We start from the raw sequence: 12,887 nt of genomic DNA, 5'->3' as shown, positions 1-12,887 counted from the left end.
TAGCATGTTTCCAGACAACAATCTATCTCTAAGGAATTGATTAACATGAACCAGAAGATCAATATTAGATTGAAGAAAGTCCATGGCATTTGAAAGGAAGATGGATGCCAACTAGAGAGAATATAACAAATGCTTTGAGCTTGGAGAGAGGACTTTGTCACCCAAATAGACCCTAATCCTTGAAGCACATAATTCATAACCCATACAAAAAGTGCATTAAGGGCATCATCTAATATTATACCAATGAATGAATGGAAGCGTAGTTGAAGATGCACTACAATTCTTTGGTTCGGCTCACTATGTTCATATACTAATTCAATAGAGATCATTGTGGTTAAAAAATAGAACCACATGTATGTTACAGTCACCACAAGTTGAATGCAATCATATAGTGAAATGGAAAATGAATAAGAGAAATAAAATTGTCTTAAGTCATATGTATATGGAATATTTCCATTTAAAATTTGAGCACCACCTTTGTTAGTTTTTAGCTTGTGTACACATTCACGAATACGAACAAGATTTTATGGAAGACATTAGAGATTGCAAAGTGACATATTAACAACAAGTATTAACTCATTGTAACTTTTTAGAGTACTAGAATGATTTGGAGTGTATAATAATAAAACCTATTTATTGTCACATGACGTTAGACCTCATGTGGTGTATTGTGATAACACATTTCGTAGATGCTCAGTCATGTTAGAAATCCATGTGCCTAGTATAGTCTTTCCTTTGCAAGTACAATTCTCAAATTATGGAAGTCATGGATGTTTTGAGATGACTCATGTAGGTTGATTACATATTGACAAAAAACATTAACTCGTTGCATCTTTTTAGGGGATTTGAAATATTTGGAGTGTGTGACAATAAAATCTATTTATTGTCACATGACATTAGACCTCATACGGTGCATTGTGATGACACATTTGGTAGATGCTCGACCATGTTGGAAATCCATGTGCCTAGTGCACTCTTCCCTTTGCAAGTACATTCACTAAATTAGAAGAATTTATAAGAAAAACAAAAACTTAATACTAAAAGTATAACTGAATATTATGAGGAACACATGTACATGAGGTTTTCTTTAGGTTTTAGTGCATTCATCCATTCATTCAGAAATATCATAGCCTCTTTAGGTTTGATCAACCTCTCAACAAAGTTATTTTCATCTTTCAACTCATTTTTCAATCTGTCATCCTCAAATTTTAAATTTGCAATCTCTAGCTCTTTTCTTGCAATATCATGATTTGCACTTAGTAATTGATTGTTCATGTCAAAATGATTGTGGGTTAGCTTCTATAGTTCATTTATCCTTTCATCAAGTCTTTTAATCATTTTTCTTTTATCTTCATTAGCCATTGTTTTGTCTTCTTCAACCTTTGCTTTATTTTCCTCAACCTTTTTCTTTTATTTGGTCACTTCACATAGCCTTACTACTTGTATCTCATGTTCTCTTTTCAATTCTTTGACTCCTTCATTTAGAATGTTTTTCCTCTTCAATAGATATGCTATTGTTGCATCAAATTAACTAGAATTTCCTTCATCAAATAGTTCTTCAATAGTTTCTTCTTTGTATTGGGTGTCATTTTTTTGAATTTCCATCTCTTTCCTTCTCTTCAAGGATTACCTTAATGTATCCTTTGCAACCTTGGCTTGTTCATATGCAAGTTGGACATAAATTTTATGGTTTTCAATGATCTTTCCCAGTTTGTAGGCTTAGATCTTCAAGATCCTTAACTCCCAAGTGGTTAGACTTCTACATGTTAGTTTGTGATCAGAGAAGTACTGCACATACTTCATAATTCTTTGGGGTTCAAAACTTTTTTTGGAAAATGGCCGACATTGTGGCTGACGTATGGTCGACATGTTGTAACCTTAAAGAGGCAAAAATACTTGTATAAAAGGGCTTAGGATTAGGTATCTTTTTCATAAGGTGTGATGCAAAAATTGCTTCTTGTAGCGGTATTGAGTTGTAAGGGATTACAGATTATAATCAGGCTGTAATCACTAGATCATAATAATATTAAACTTGTTGTTTTGTGGACATAGCCTAGGGTTTGGGTGAACCACGTTAAATCTTGGTGTCTTGTGTTCTCTTCTATGTGATTTATTATTTCCTGATATTGTTTATATTTGCATATAATTGTTATTTCTGTATAAGGTTGATCCTAACAAGTGGTATCAGAGCAAGGTTGTTTTTCAATTATCCTCTATAGGAAAGTCTCGTAGTTGAGTGGGAGCAATGGTAGATGAGGGTAAGCTGAAGGTTGACGACTTTAATGGGTAGAAATTTCAATTATGGAAGATGCAAATGGAATACTATCTTTATCAAAAGGATTTATGAAAGTTGTTGGAAGAAAAATCCTAGAATTAGGGAACTATGAAAAATGAGGACTGAGATATTTTAGATAGAAAGGCACTTGGAAGCATTCAATTATGATTGGCACCATCAATGACATTTAACATTACAAAAGTGAAGACGATGGAAGAATTGATGAAAACTCTAGCGACATTGTATAAAAAGCTCTCTGCTTCAAATAAGGTATTTCTCATGAAACATTTATTTAATATGAAAATGGAAGAAGGTAGATCTGTTGTGGATTATTTAAATGAGTTTAATACTGCTACTAGTCAGTTATCTTCTGTAGGTATTAATTTTGATGAAGAAATTAGGGATCTCTTGATTTTGTGTTCTTTGCCTGAAAGATGGAATGGCTTGGTAATGGCTATGAGAAATTATATCTCTAGATCTAATACCCTACAATATTATTATGTGATCAGTGTTATTTTGAGTGAGGAAACTCGTAGGAAAACCTCAGGTGGATCTACATCAAGAAGTGCTTTGAATGCACAAAGCAGAGGTAGAACAACTAAGAGAGGAAATGATTCTAGAAATCATGGGAAATCAAGAGGAAAGTCAAAGGGGAAGAGGTCTCAATCCAAAGGACTGAGAGATTGTTGGTACTATGGGAAACCAGGGCATAAGAATAAAGATTGTTGGACTCGAAAGAACAATGAAGGAGATAAACTAGAAGGGAACAAGGAGGAAATTGTGGTATGTAACAAATTTGAAGAGGATGCTTTGCTTCTATCTTTAGAAAGTGTTGATGATTCATGGGTTTTAGTTTCTAGTGCTTCATTTCATGCTACACGTCATAAAGGTTATTTCATTGATTATGTCCAAGGGGATTTTGGGCTTGTTTATTTGAGGGATAATGAACGCTATTAGATTGTTGGAAAGGGAAAAGTTAAGACTAAGTTGCATAATGAGAATGATTGGCTACTACATGAGGTAAGACATATTCCAAGGCTGAGTAAGAATTTAATTTTAGTAGGGAAACTCGGTAATGAGGGTTGTGTAGTTACTTATAATTATAAAAATTGGAAGGTTTCAAAAGGTTCCCTTGTAGTAGCAAAAGGTGTGAAAGTAGGCATCTTATATCTTTGTACAGGTCATACTATTCCTTCTACTTTGATTCTTTCTGAGAAAAATGAATGTTTAGGAATACTTGTTGTAGTTGAGCAGGGAGAACAAATAGCTACTATAGATTCTGATACAGCGTTGTGGCACAATAGACTTGGGCACATGAGTGAGAAAGGTATGAAACCACTTCATTCAAAGAAAGTTTTACTAGGTTTGAAATGTGTTAATATGGATTTCAGAGAAAGTTGTGTGTATGGAAAAAAAATGAGAGTGAGTTTTGCTCTAGTACAAAAACAAGAATATATTACTAAATAAACTACTAAAAATTGTAGATATGTGACTAATTTTGATCACATGACCAATGGTAGTTTATTGCCAGACATTTATCTCCCAACCAAATTTATGACTAAACTATTTTAATCATTGATTAGGTCACTAATTTAGTCATTTATTGTTGTTACTAAGTAGTTTATTTCATAATTTTGGTAGTATATTTGGTAATTTTTTGGGTAGTATATATGGTAGTTGATTTGGTAGTATATTTGGTAGTATATTTGGTAGTTTTTTGGATAGTATATATGGTAGTATATTTAGTAGTATATATGGTAATTTATTTGCTAGTGTATTTGGTAGTATATTTAGTAGTTTATTTAATCATTAATTTAGTCATATTAGGGCACGATGGAATTGAACCACCATCCTCCTACTTATAAAGTAGGTGCTCTTCCATTGAGCTAGTACCCTTTAAAGAATTATGCAAAAAATTGACAAATTTGTCTTCCCAACATTAGATCTACCATGATCATGGTCACTGTAACATGATATATTCTTCTCAAAGAACACAAATTTTAGTTATTATCAAAAACAATAATCTAAATACTTATCAATAACAATTCAACAATTTTAACTTCTTTTGTTCAAGCATTTTAAAATTAAATTTCATGTCAGTTACACTTATTTAAACTATTATAGTGATAGACTCTTATAAAATATAAGTTGGGGCACTTTGGTCACACACAAGTATTGTTTCCTATGCTAACTTCTTAGAAAAAAAGATACAAATGATTAGGCAATTTATGTCAAGAAAATAGACCTTTTCATTAAATAAAAACATCAAACCCCATTAAAAAATCACATCTATTAGAAAATATGAAACACAATCAATTGAAATACTCACTTTTTAACATATGGAGGTGCCAAAAGATCAAATATTTCCTCTTCCTTATGCTCAGGTGGGTGATAAAAGTGTTCATTACACCTGATGTTGACATTTATTGAACCTTAATCTACAAACAACATAAAAATGGGAATTTGTTAAAATAAGGCATATGAAAAGAATTTTTTTATCAATGCTCTATAGTTAAGTTATTCCTAGTAATAGAGAAAGTGGTGCTCAATTTGTAAATGTAACAAAGAACTAAATAATATGTTTATGATAAATTTCTTGAAAAAACCTATAACAAAAGGAAATAATGGACTAGTAAAGTTTAGTAGGCAATGGCTATGCTTCACTTGTTGATAACCCCAATTATAGGATAAGCACTAGAACCATACATTGATGGATCTTGAGATGGTTGATCATAACCATAAATTTCATATCCTTAACCATAATGTAATGTCCCCTTTTCAGAGCTAGCTTTGAAAGATAATAGAGCCTAAATACAAAGTTAAACAATAAATTAAAGAAAATATTATAATCATGATCATTATAATAATCATGTTAATAAAATAAGGCTCTTGAGCCTACAACACAATAGTAAATTGTGAGCCTCTTATTGGAGAGGTCTTGGGTTCAACTCTACACAAGCTTAATAAATAATAATAATTAATCACATCACATAATAATAATGAATCTTAGCTTCAACCTCTTACGAATAAAAAAAAAAAATCAAAAAATTCATGTTAATCAAATAAATAATAATACACTATGAAATATTATTATTCAAATTATTATAATAAAGAAAGAAAATATTGTTAACAAGTGGCGCAAGTGCCATAGTTTTTGCCTTTCATTGTGGTGGGGTAATTAGTAGTTTATTTGAGATAGACATAGATGAGATAGTTATGAGAATATTTACAATATTTACAACATGAAACATGTGATAAGTTTGTTAAATAAAATCTTTGAAAATCCACATGAAAAGCAATTGCATTTCAAATGATAAAAGAAGCTTCAACAATAGTAATTTCAAGTAGATGCAGTGTAAGCTCCACGTAATTTTCCAATAATAATCATTGAAGTGTGATAAAAGAGAGGGTCATACTCATATCACAAGTGGCTATTAGTTACACTAATTTTATTTATTTTATAACAAACCTTTGTATTCCAGTAAATTTAGCACTTTGTAGCATTTTTTCCTAGATGATCTACATGAATAGGTCCAAATGAGAGTATTATAAGTACAATTGCAAAATACTTGAGACAACTTGTTGAGAAAGGATGCATGCTTCATTACTTGATGCAAAAGTTTAAATTAGCTATTTTGTCAACACTATTTTACATTAGTGTAAACAACAAGATTCTCCCAGTAAGAACTTTGAATCCAGTCTTGTTAATAATTATTTAATTAGATGAAGAGCTTGGAGTCCTGCACAAAGAAGAGTGAGATTAGCATGCTAGATCTGCTCATTAAAAACATATGTTTAAACATAATGCAGTTTAAGTTTTTGTATTTTCAAATTTCCATGAATTCAATTAACCAAAAGAACACAGTTCTAAGCTCAATACAGTTTTTGGTCATTGAGGTTGCTTCAATTTTCTTTATTAAGTTGGATGTAAATACCTTGTTGTTGTTGCTGTTGTTGTAACAGTTTGATGCAATATTGTTTTTCTTACATAAGTGTCATGAAAGTGTAATGACATTAAATTCAACAAGTCTAACAAGATAGTAAAAGTCATATAGCTTCAAATTCTAAACATTGTATTCTCTTGCAAGTGAAAGAATAAGTTCTTATGCAAAATTATTTTAAAGAGCAACAATTGTAGTATATGACAAGCTAGAAGTCTAGGTGTGATAGTGAGATGGAATATGAAATAACCTTGTGCAAATCTAGTTTTTTTTTGTGTGTAAATCAAACTATAATGTAATACTAATCGACAAATAAATAGTACTTTATGTGCTTGTGATTGCATTAGATTGATGAATGTTGATAGTCTCTAGATGGTGGGTGGTGGGTGCAATATGATTTTTCTATAGATCATTGAGATATACAAAGGAGGTTTGTGAGTAAGGAGTTTTGGAGACATTATCATGTAAAAAAATCACATTAGATAAGGGATCTCTACAATAGAGTACCTGATTATTCATGTCATTCCCATAATTGAGGCAATTGCATTTGAACTTGATGCTTTCTGCAAGTGGAAGAATGAAACGGGTGAGGCAGGGAATATTAAAATACATGAAGAGGACAAAAAACTTTAGGAAAAACATTTATTCTAACAAGGCTTTAGTTGCAACATTATTATATATGTAATGTATTGAGAGGAACACATATAAATTTTTTTGTTACCATTAGAATCATGATGATTGTAATGTACATAAAAGTCAAGTATAATGGTAGAAAGAGCATTTGGAACATTCTTAGAAACATATCATCAAAATGATTTGTTGCATTGCATATAATTTGAAATATGTTTGATTGATTGTCATTAGTAACATGTTCAAAATAACATAAATAGCATGTATGTTCTATACTAGAACTGATATTATATATGTTCAAGATAGTGTAGATACTGTATGGAAATTATCAAACTTTGTCTTTAACATAGTAAGCCAAAACATAAGTACTTGATGCACATTGAACAAAAAAAATTAATTTTATGATTAATTGTTCAGCAATGTTTGAGACCAAAGAATTTCTGAAGCATGGGAAAAATGGGAAAACTTTGAAATAACTAGATATAGCTAAAATATAGATCATAGAGAAAGTGAAGAGAATGCAAAACTAGTAAGTCACAATCGTTACCATACTTGATATTTAAAGTTCTAAATTATCAAGCATGTAGAAATACATCAAATGAAACAAATGTGTGACATTTTCCAATTAAGTGTTCTTCAAGAAAAGGGAGATTTCAAGTCTTGAATGACTCACTTCAAAAAATAATTCCTTGAATGTTTGCGTCTCATTTTCATCAAGATTCCTAATCTAGACCACTTTGACCCAAGAACCAATGGTGAGTTAATGAAAAGGTTTATATAAAGACTTCACTCCTAACAATACTACATTTAGATAATTTAGAAGATTTAGAATCTATTAATTGCCTTGGTGGAGATTTTCCAATAGTATGAAGCAAGAAATGTAAGATGATTCAAGAAGAATTAATTTACTAGTGTGTCAAGATTTTGAATGGAGGACTGCTTATGCTCAAGAATTCCAATTCACTCCAAAATTCTAAGGGTGGCAGAAATGTTAGTTGCTTAAAAGAAACTCAAGACATCTTAAATTCCATCTAACTGGGCAAATAAATATACCATAGGTTAGTCAGATCCTTAAATAGTTAGGTTCTAAATGATGGCATTTTCAACTCTTGATACTCAAATAATTTGAGAAAACAACTATTTAAAAGTCTCAAAATAGGAAACTATGATGCTCAATAAATCGAGGTTCATTTATGTCATATTTTTATTAATGCTAGCCACGTCAAACAAACTGGAACATTTTACACTAGTTGGACAAACCTATTTTTTCTAAGTTTATAAATTTTTTGAAAGAGGTAGGTATGAAGATAGCATCTTTAACTATAGGTGCTCCAGCTATTTGAGAATATAAAGTTCTCTTATGAGCCTCATCACCGAAAATTAATATGCTGAATCAATAAAAAAAAAAACAAATACCTCAGACTTTTATTAAATTTGGAAAATATTCAAAACTATGGCTGCAAGAAATGGCAGTGTCCATTGGAAAGGGGCATGCATCCAATTTTCATTCACTCTAATAGAAATAATGACCAACTTTTATAGGAAGCTAGAAGAGAAAATTATATCATATCATGTATATTACTCTTGCATACTTCATTATGTGAAGAATGTGATTTAGATCTAAAAGTATGAATAAATAAATAAAAATCATAAACTAACAGAGAATGATGAAACTAAAATTTTGGGAAATGGGTATATTCCTGTGATTTTGAAGATGACCTGGGTATAGGGCAAAGAAAGAAGAGAGTGCCTAATTTCAGCACCAAGGGAAAGAGGATTGTTGCTGACTTGTAGATGGCCCTTGTTTATACATCGAAGTAATTATTTTCAACACTGGAGAAAGGATCCATTTTTCCAGTTGTCAACTAAGAAATTATTAGAGTCTATTTTCTCTAATACAAAGAACAAAAATATGGATGGATTAGGAAAAATAGAATCCAAAATAAATCACCAAAAATCTTCCAAAAATAAATTGAAACAACTGTAATTTAGGAACTAGAGAAATGACATAAAATAAAGGAATAATGTAAAGTAGCAAAAGCATTTTTAAAAAGTTACAACGAAATTTGAAAAGATTTGATACATTTTAAGCTTGTAATTATAGTTATACATTAGCTTGGGGCAGATTGAATTAAATTTAGTACTCTTATAATTCAATCGAAATGAAAGGCAAGAGCCTACAACACAATGGTAAATTGTGGGCATCTTATCCAAGAGGTCTTAGATTTGAATCTCCTCACTTAATAAATAATAATAATAATTAATCAAAAAAAAAAAATTAATAACACATTCTCAATCTCAACATATTCATGATGTTTTCTTATTAATTTACAATTTGAAAATTAGTTTTCCTATAATAATCAGGGTAACTGGACCGTGACAAACATTGGGAAACATAAAACCACTACTCTAACATAATATGTATTGACGACCAAAACAATATCTAAATAAAGTATTCAACTATTTATCCAAAGAATTGGAGGAAACTAGTAGACAATATAAACGATGAATGACTACCCTCTAAACTTTATCTAGTATTAAAACAACCAAATCCACTACCCTTCAAATTGAGAGAATAGTGCATAAAGGGATTTCATGATTTCTATTCAGTACAAAAGCTAAGAGGGACAAAAATCACCAAAGCATCAATTTCTGTGATGCAGCTAACTGGCTAAAAGACTGAGTTGGTGCAACCTCAATCTCACTGGTTATTTTGTTACTGTGCATGCATAAAGAAATAAAGAGTAGAGGAAAATCTTATTAAGTCACCAAAGCACTACCCTAGCACCCCTTCCACTAGTTTGAGAGCTGCCTATAAACCCAACAGAGCCAATAACAGAGGTAGTAGAAGCAGTTCAAGATGTAGGAGATGCAAGAACCCTACCATGGAAAAAGGCAGGCAAAATATTAAGTACAACCACCTCTCTATGAGTCTCTAGTCATGCTTAACGATTATCAAAATCACTAGTTAACGGGAATCAAAGATCTGGCAGATAGCTAAAGCTCCAAAGAAAGAACCACACCTAAACACTTAAAAAACCAACAAGAAAAAGGGGTAAAAACTCATTTCCAATTGGATGGGATAGCTCAATATTTAATCCCCTAGTCTATGCGAAAGGCTATTGAGACACCACAGGGCCCATCTTCAACAATTTAGACATATTAATGCTAATGTCCAACTTGCAGCTCCTTAAACTTGTGTGTAAAGTTGTTAAATATGATCACTCTCTAAGCCAATCATCAATGTTTTGAATTTTCCATACCAATTCAAGTAGCCACTCAACCTCACTGGATAAGACTTCTAGAAAGATGTTGACATAGATAACATTTGGAAGGCAATAACATTTCCAAAACAAGATTACATAGACTATACTCACTTTCTGATACTGATTGAAATGAGTGAATTCCTAAATTGTCTGAAACAAACTGAAAGGTGAATTTGAACTTTAGATATAGGAATTTGTTTCTTTAGCAAATGCATTAATCTGAAAAGTTAAGGACTTGCATAAATCACATACCCAAGCTTCCATCCATTGTGGACCCTCTGCACCATCTAGTGCACACCCTGCCACAGTTTCATCTATCAAAAGTTTCTTTAATGTACAATCATCTACCAAATGGCTGCTACTGCTATTCACAATAAAAGCCCCTGCAGCCAACATACACTCCACTATTAGCATTTATAACTAATATAAATAAAATCACAATCTAAAATCCAAATTGAGATGAAGTAGCCTTGCCATAAAAACAATGGTACTTAATATGATGAAAACATGACACTAACTCAACATTGTCTAATGGAAACAAATGGCTGACAAAATTAAGAAAGCAATAAATTGAGAAAGTACTTGCATGAAACAAAATGGCATCACCTGGCTTAATGTGTTGCAGTGTTTTAGCATTAATAATTTGAAACATTTCATTTGTGATGGCAAAGTAAAGCAACACAAGATCACCTACTGACAATAAATTGTTTAGAGTGTCCATCTGTTTAGCAGCTGGAGGAAAAGATCTCCAACCTTGCATAGCCTTTCCTTTCACCTGAAACCAAAGATTGAAATCACCTCCACAATTTCTAGGATTTATAGCATTACATTAATTCATTTATCAGAGAAATCTTTGTAGAAACAATAACCTCCAGCAAACAGCGAAATTCACAAAAATAGATTTAGAAGTTGTCTATATGTGGATTAGGATACATTACTATGTTAATGATATATTAAAAAAATGTTTTTTATGACATTAAAAAAAAGGCATGAAATCTTCTATGAATTTCACATGTTGCAAAATCAAGTGCAAACCATATTTTAAATTTTAGTAATTGATGGATATACTGCAAATTTCTTGTAAATGTTTCCCATATTTATCTAATATCTAGTACAATCCAATGCCATTGTTGATCAAAACCTACTCAATTGAATACAAGGGCAGTAATCTTTCTCCTATAGTAGGGAACAATATTGATGGGAGATTGTTTTAAAAAAAAAATTGAATATAATAGTTTGCCTAGGAAGGTTGAACTTTGTGATTTTGGTAAAATCTATGCAATAGAAAGGTGGAGAAAGTGGAGCTTGCAAGGGTGAGAAGAGGAAAATAAATCACTTCGCTTTGGACTTAGAGTCCTATTTTAATGTCATTTGTGTCTGCCTATTTGCCAATTATCTTATATGATTGGATTACATCATAGTTTTTTTTATCATACTATATGTTGCAAGCAACTGATGTTGCAAATACAAAACCATGGTAGTCTCTATTCCACTTTGAAATAATGAAAGGATAGCAGATAGGAATTGGAATCCATGAGTGAAGAATGGTCTAAAAGTAGATGCTAATTTAGTTGTACTTGCCCATGGTACAAGGATTTTCTAGTGGGAAAAACATCCAAGAAATCACCTCCTAGGGAGAATGATATTACTGGCTTTCACAACATTACTTTGGATGTACATATTCTTTATTTTTAGTAAGAAAAGTAATAAAAATGTTAAAATCAAATATGTACTTCCTTCTCAAGAGAAAATTATAAATGGCTCTTGCCAGATATCACCTGCAGTATCATAGGAAAATGTATATATACACTATCCCCAACCTAGAACATACAATAGTGAGGAATCTGCTTGTACACCAGTGCAATTATTTGCAACTTTATCCATGCAAAGATCTGGAAGTGGGTGGTTTGAAACATTATTGAATAGCCATCCAAATATTAGTTCAAATGAAGTAGTATTTTTTGTGAAAGAGAGAAAGAAAAAGGATTTGACATTATTGCAAATGCTAGAAAGTATTTATAATATGGATTGATCTATTAGTTACTCAAAGAATGAATGTTCACAAAGAAAGTGAATAGCACACATAAAGCACATGTACATTCAAAGCAAGAGGAAGCTTTGTTAGCAACATATACGCCAGTAATCAGTGTTACATTCTTGCTTACTAACCTGAAAGGTCTTGAAGTAGTGTCTCAAGATGCTCTGAACTTTTCCAAAATTACATGTCATATAGTATTATATTATTCCAAAGAAAACATTGGAAGTGCAAGAGTTTTTTAATGTATCATCAAGTAAATTAGATAGCCAACAAGTTAAAATTCATACTCAGGCCCTTTCAGACCAAGTCCAGAACTGGAATGAGGTGTGCAAAATGCTCAAAGGAAAAGAATATGAACTATTTTTAAATGATTCAAATTATGTTTGATCCAATGTAGCAGTTAGTGCAGAATTGAATGAGGTGTGCAAAAAGCTTAAGGTTTACCTCTGGATCATGACTACAATCATTCATAAAGTCCCAAATATTGGAATGACTCCTTCATCTTCTTCTACTTGAAATTTTCCTCTCTTCAGATGAAAGAAAAAGAAAACGCAATGGCCATTTGTTTCACAAATAAGTTGCCACTGAAATCCCACATAGGAGGACCTGCTGCTACTCTGCAAAGTGTTTCTTATGAGAGAACCAACAATATGAGAAGAATGGTCACACAGTGGTAGAGAGTGGGTAGTATAACTATGGAAATAAATTTGTAGAAGACTTCTCATTCTTTGGCCTGC

General features: G+C 31.6%; 1 pseudogene; it reads left to right on the top strand.

The window, feature by feature from the left end:
- The window catches only part of LOC149564731 (uncharacterized), a 44,964-nt pseudogene extending 32,427 nt beyond the window's left edge, over positions 1–12,537 (top strand).
- Positions 12,538–12,887: the final 350 nt, after the last annotated feature.

This window comes from Cupressus sempervirens, chromosome 3, assembly GCF_028749045.1.
Source record: "Cupressus sempervirens isolate cs-2001-9-10 chromosome 3, ASM2874904v1, whole genome shotgun sequence".
Lineage (NCBI taxonomy): Eukaryota > Viridiplantae > Streptophyta > Pinopsida > Cupressales > Cupressaceae > Cupressus > Cupressus sempervirens.
This window is presented reverse-complemented; position numbering and strand designations above follow the sequence as displayed.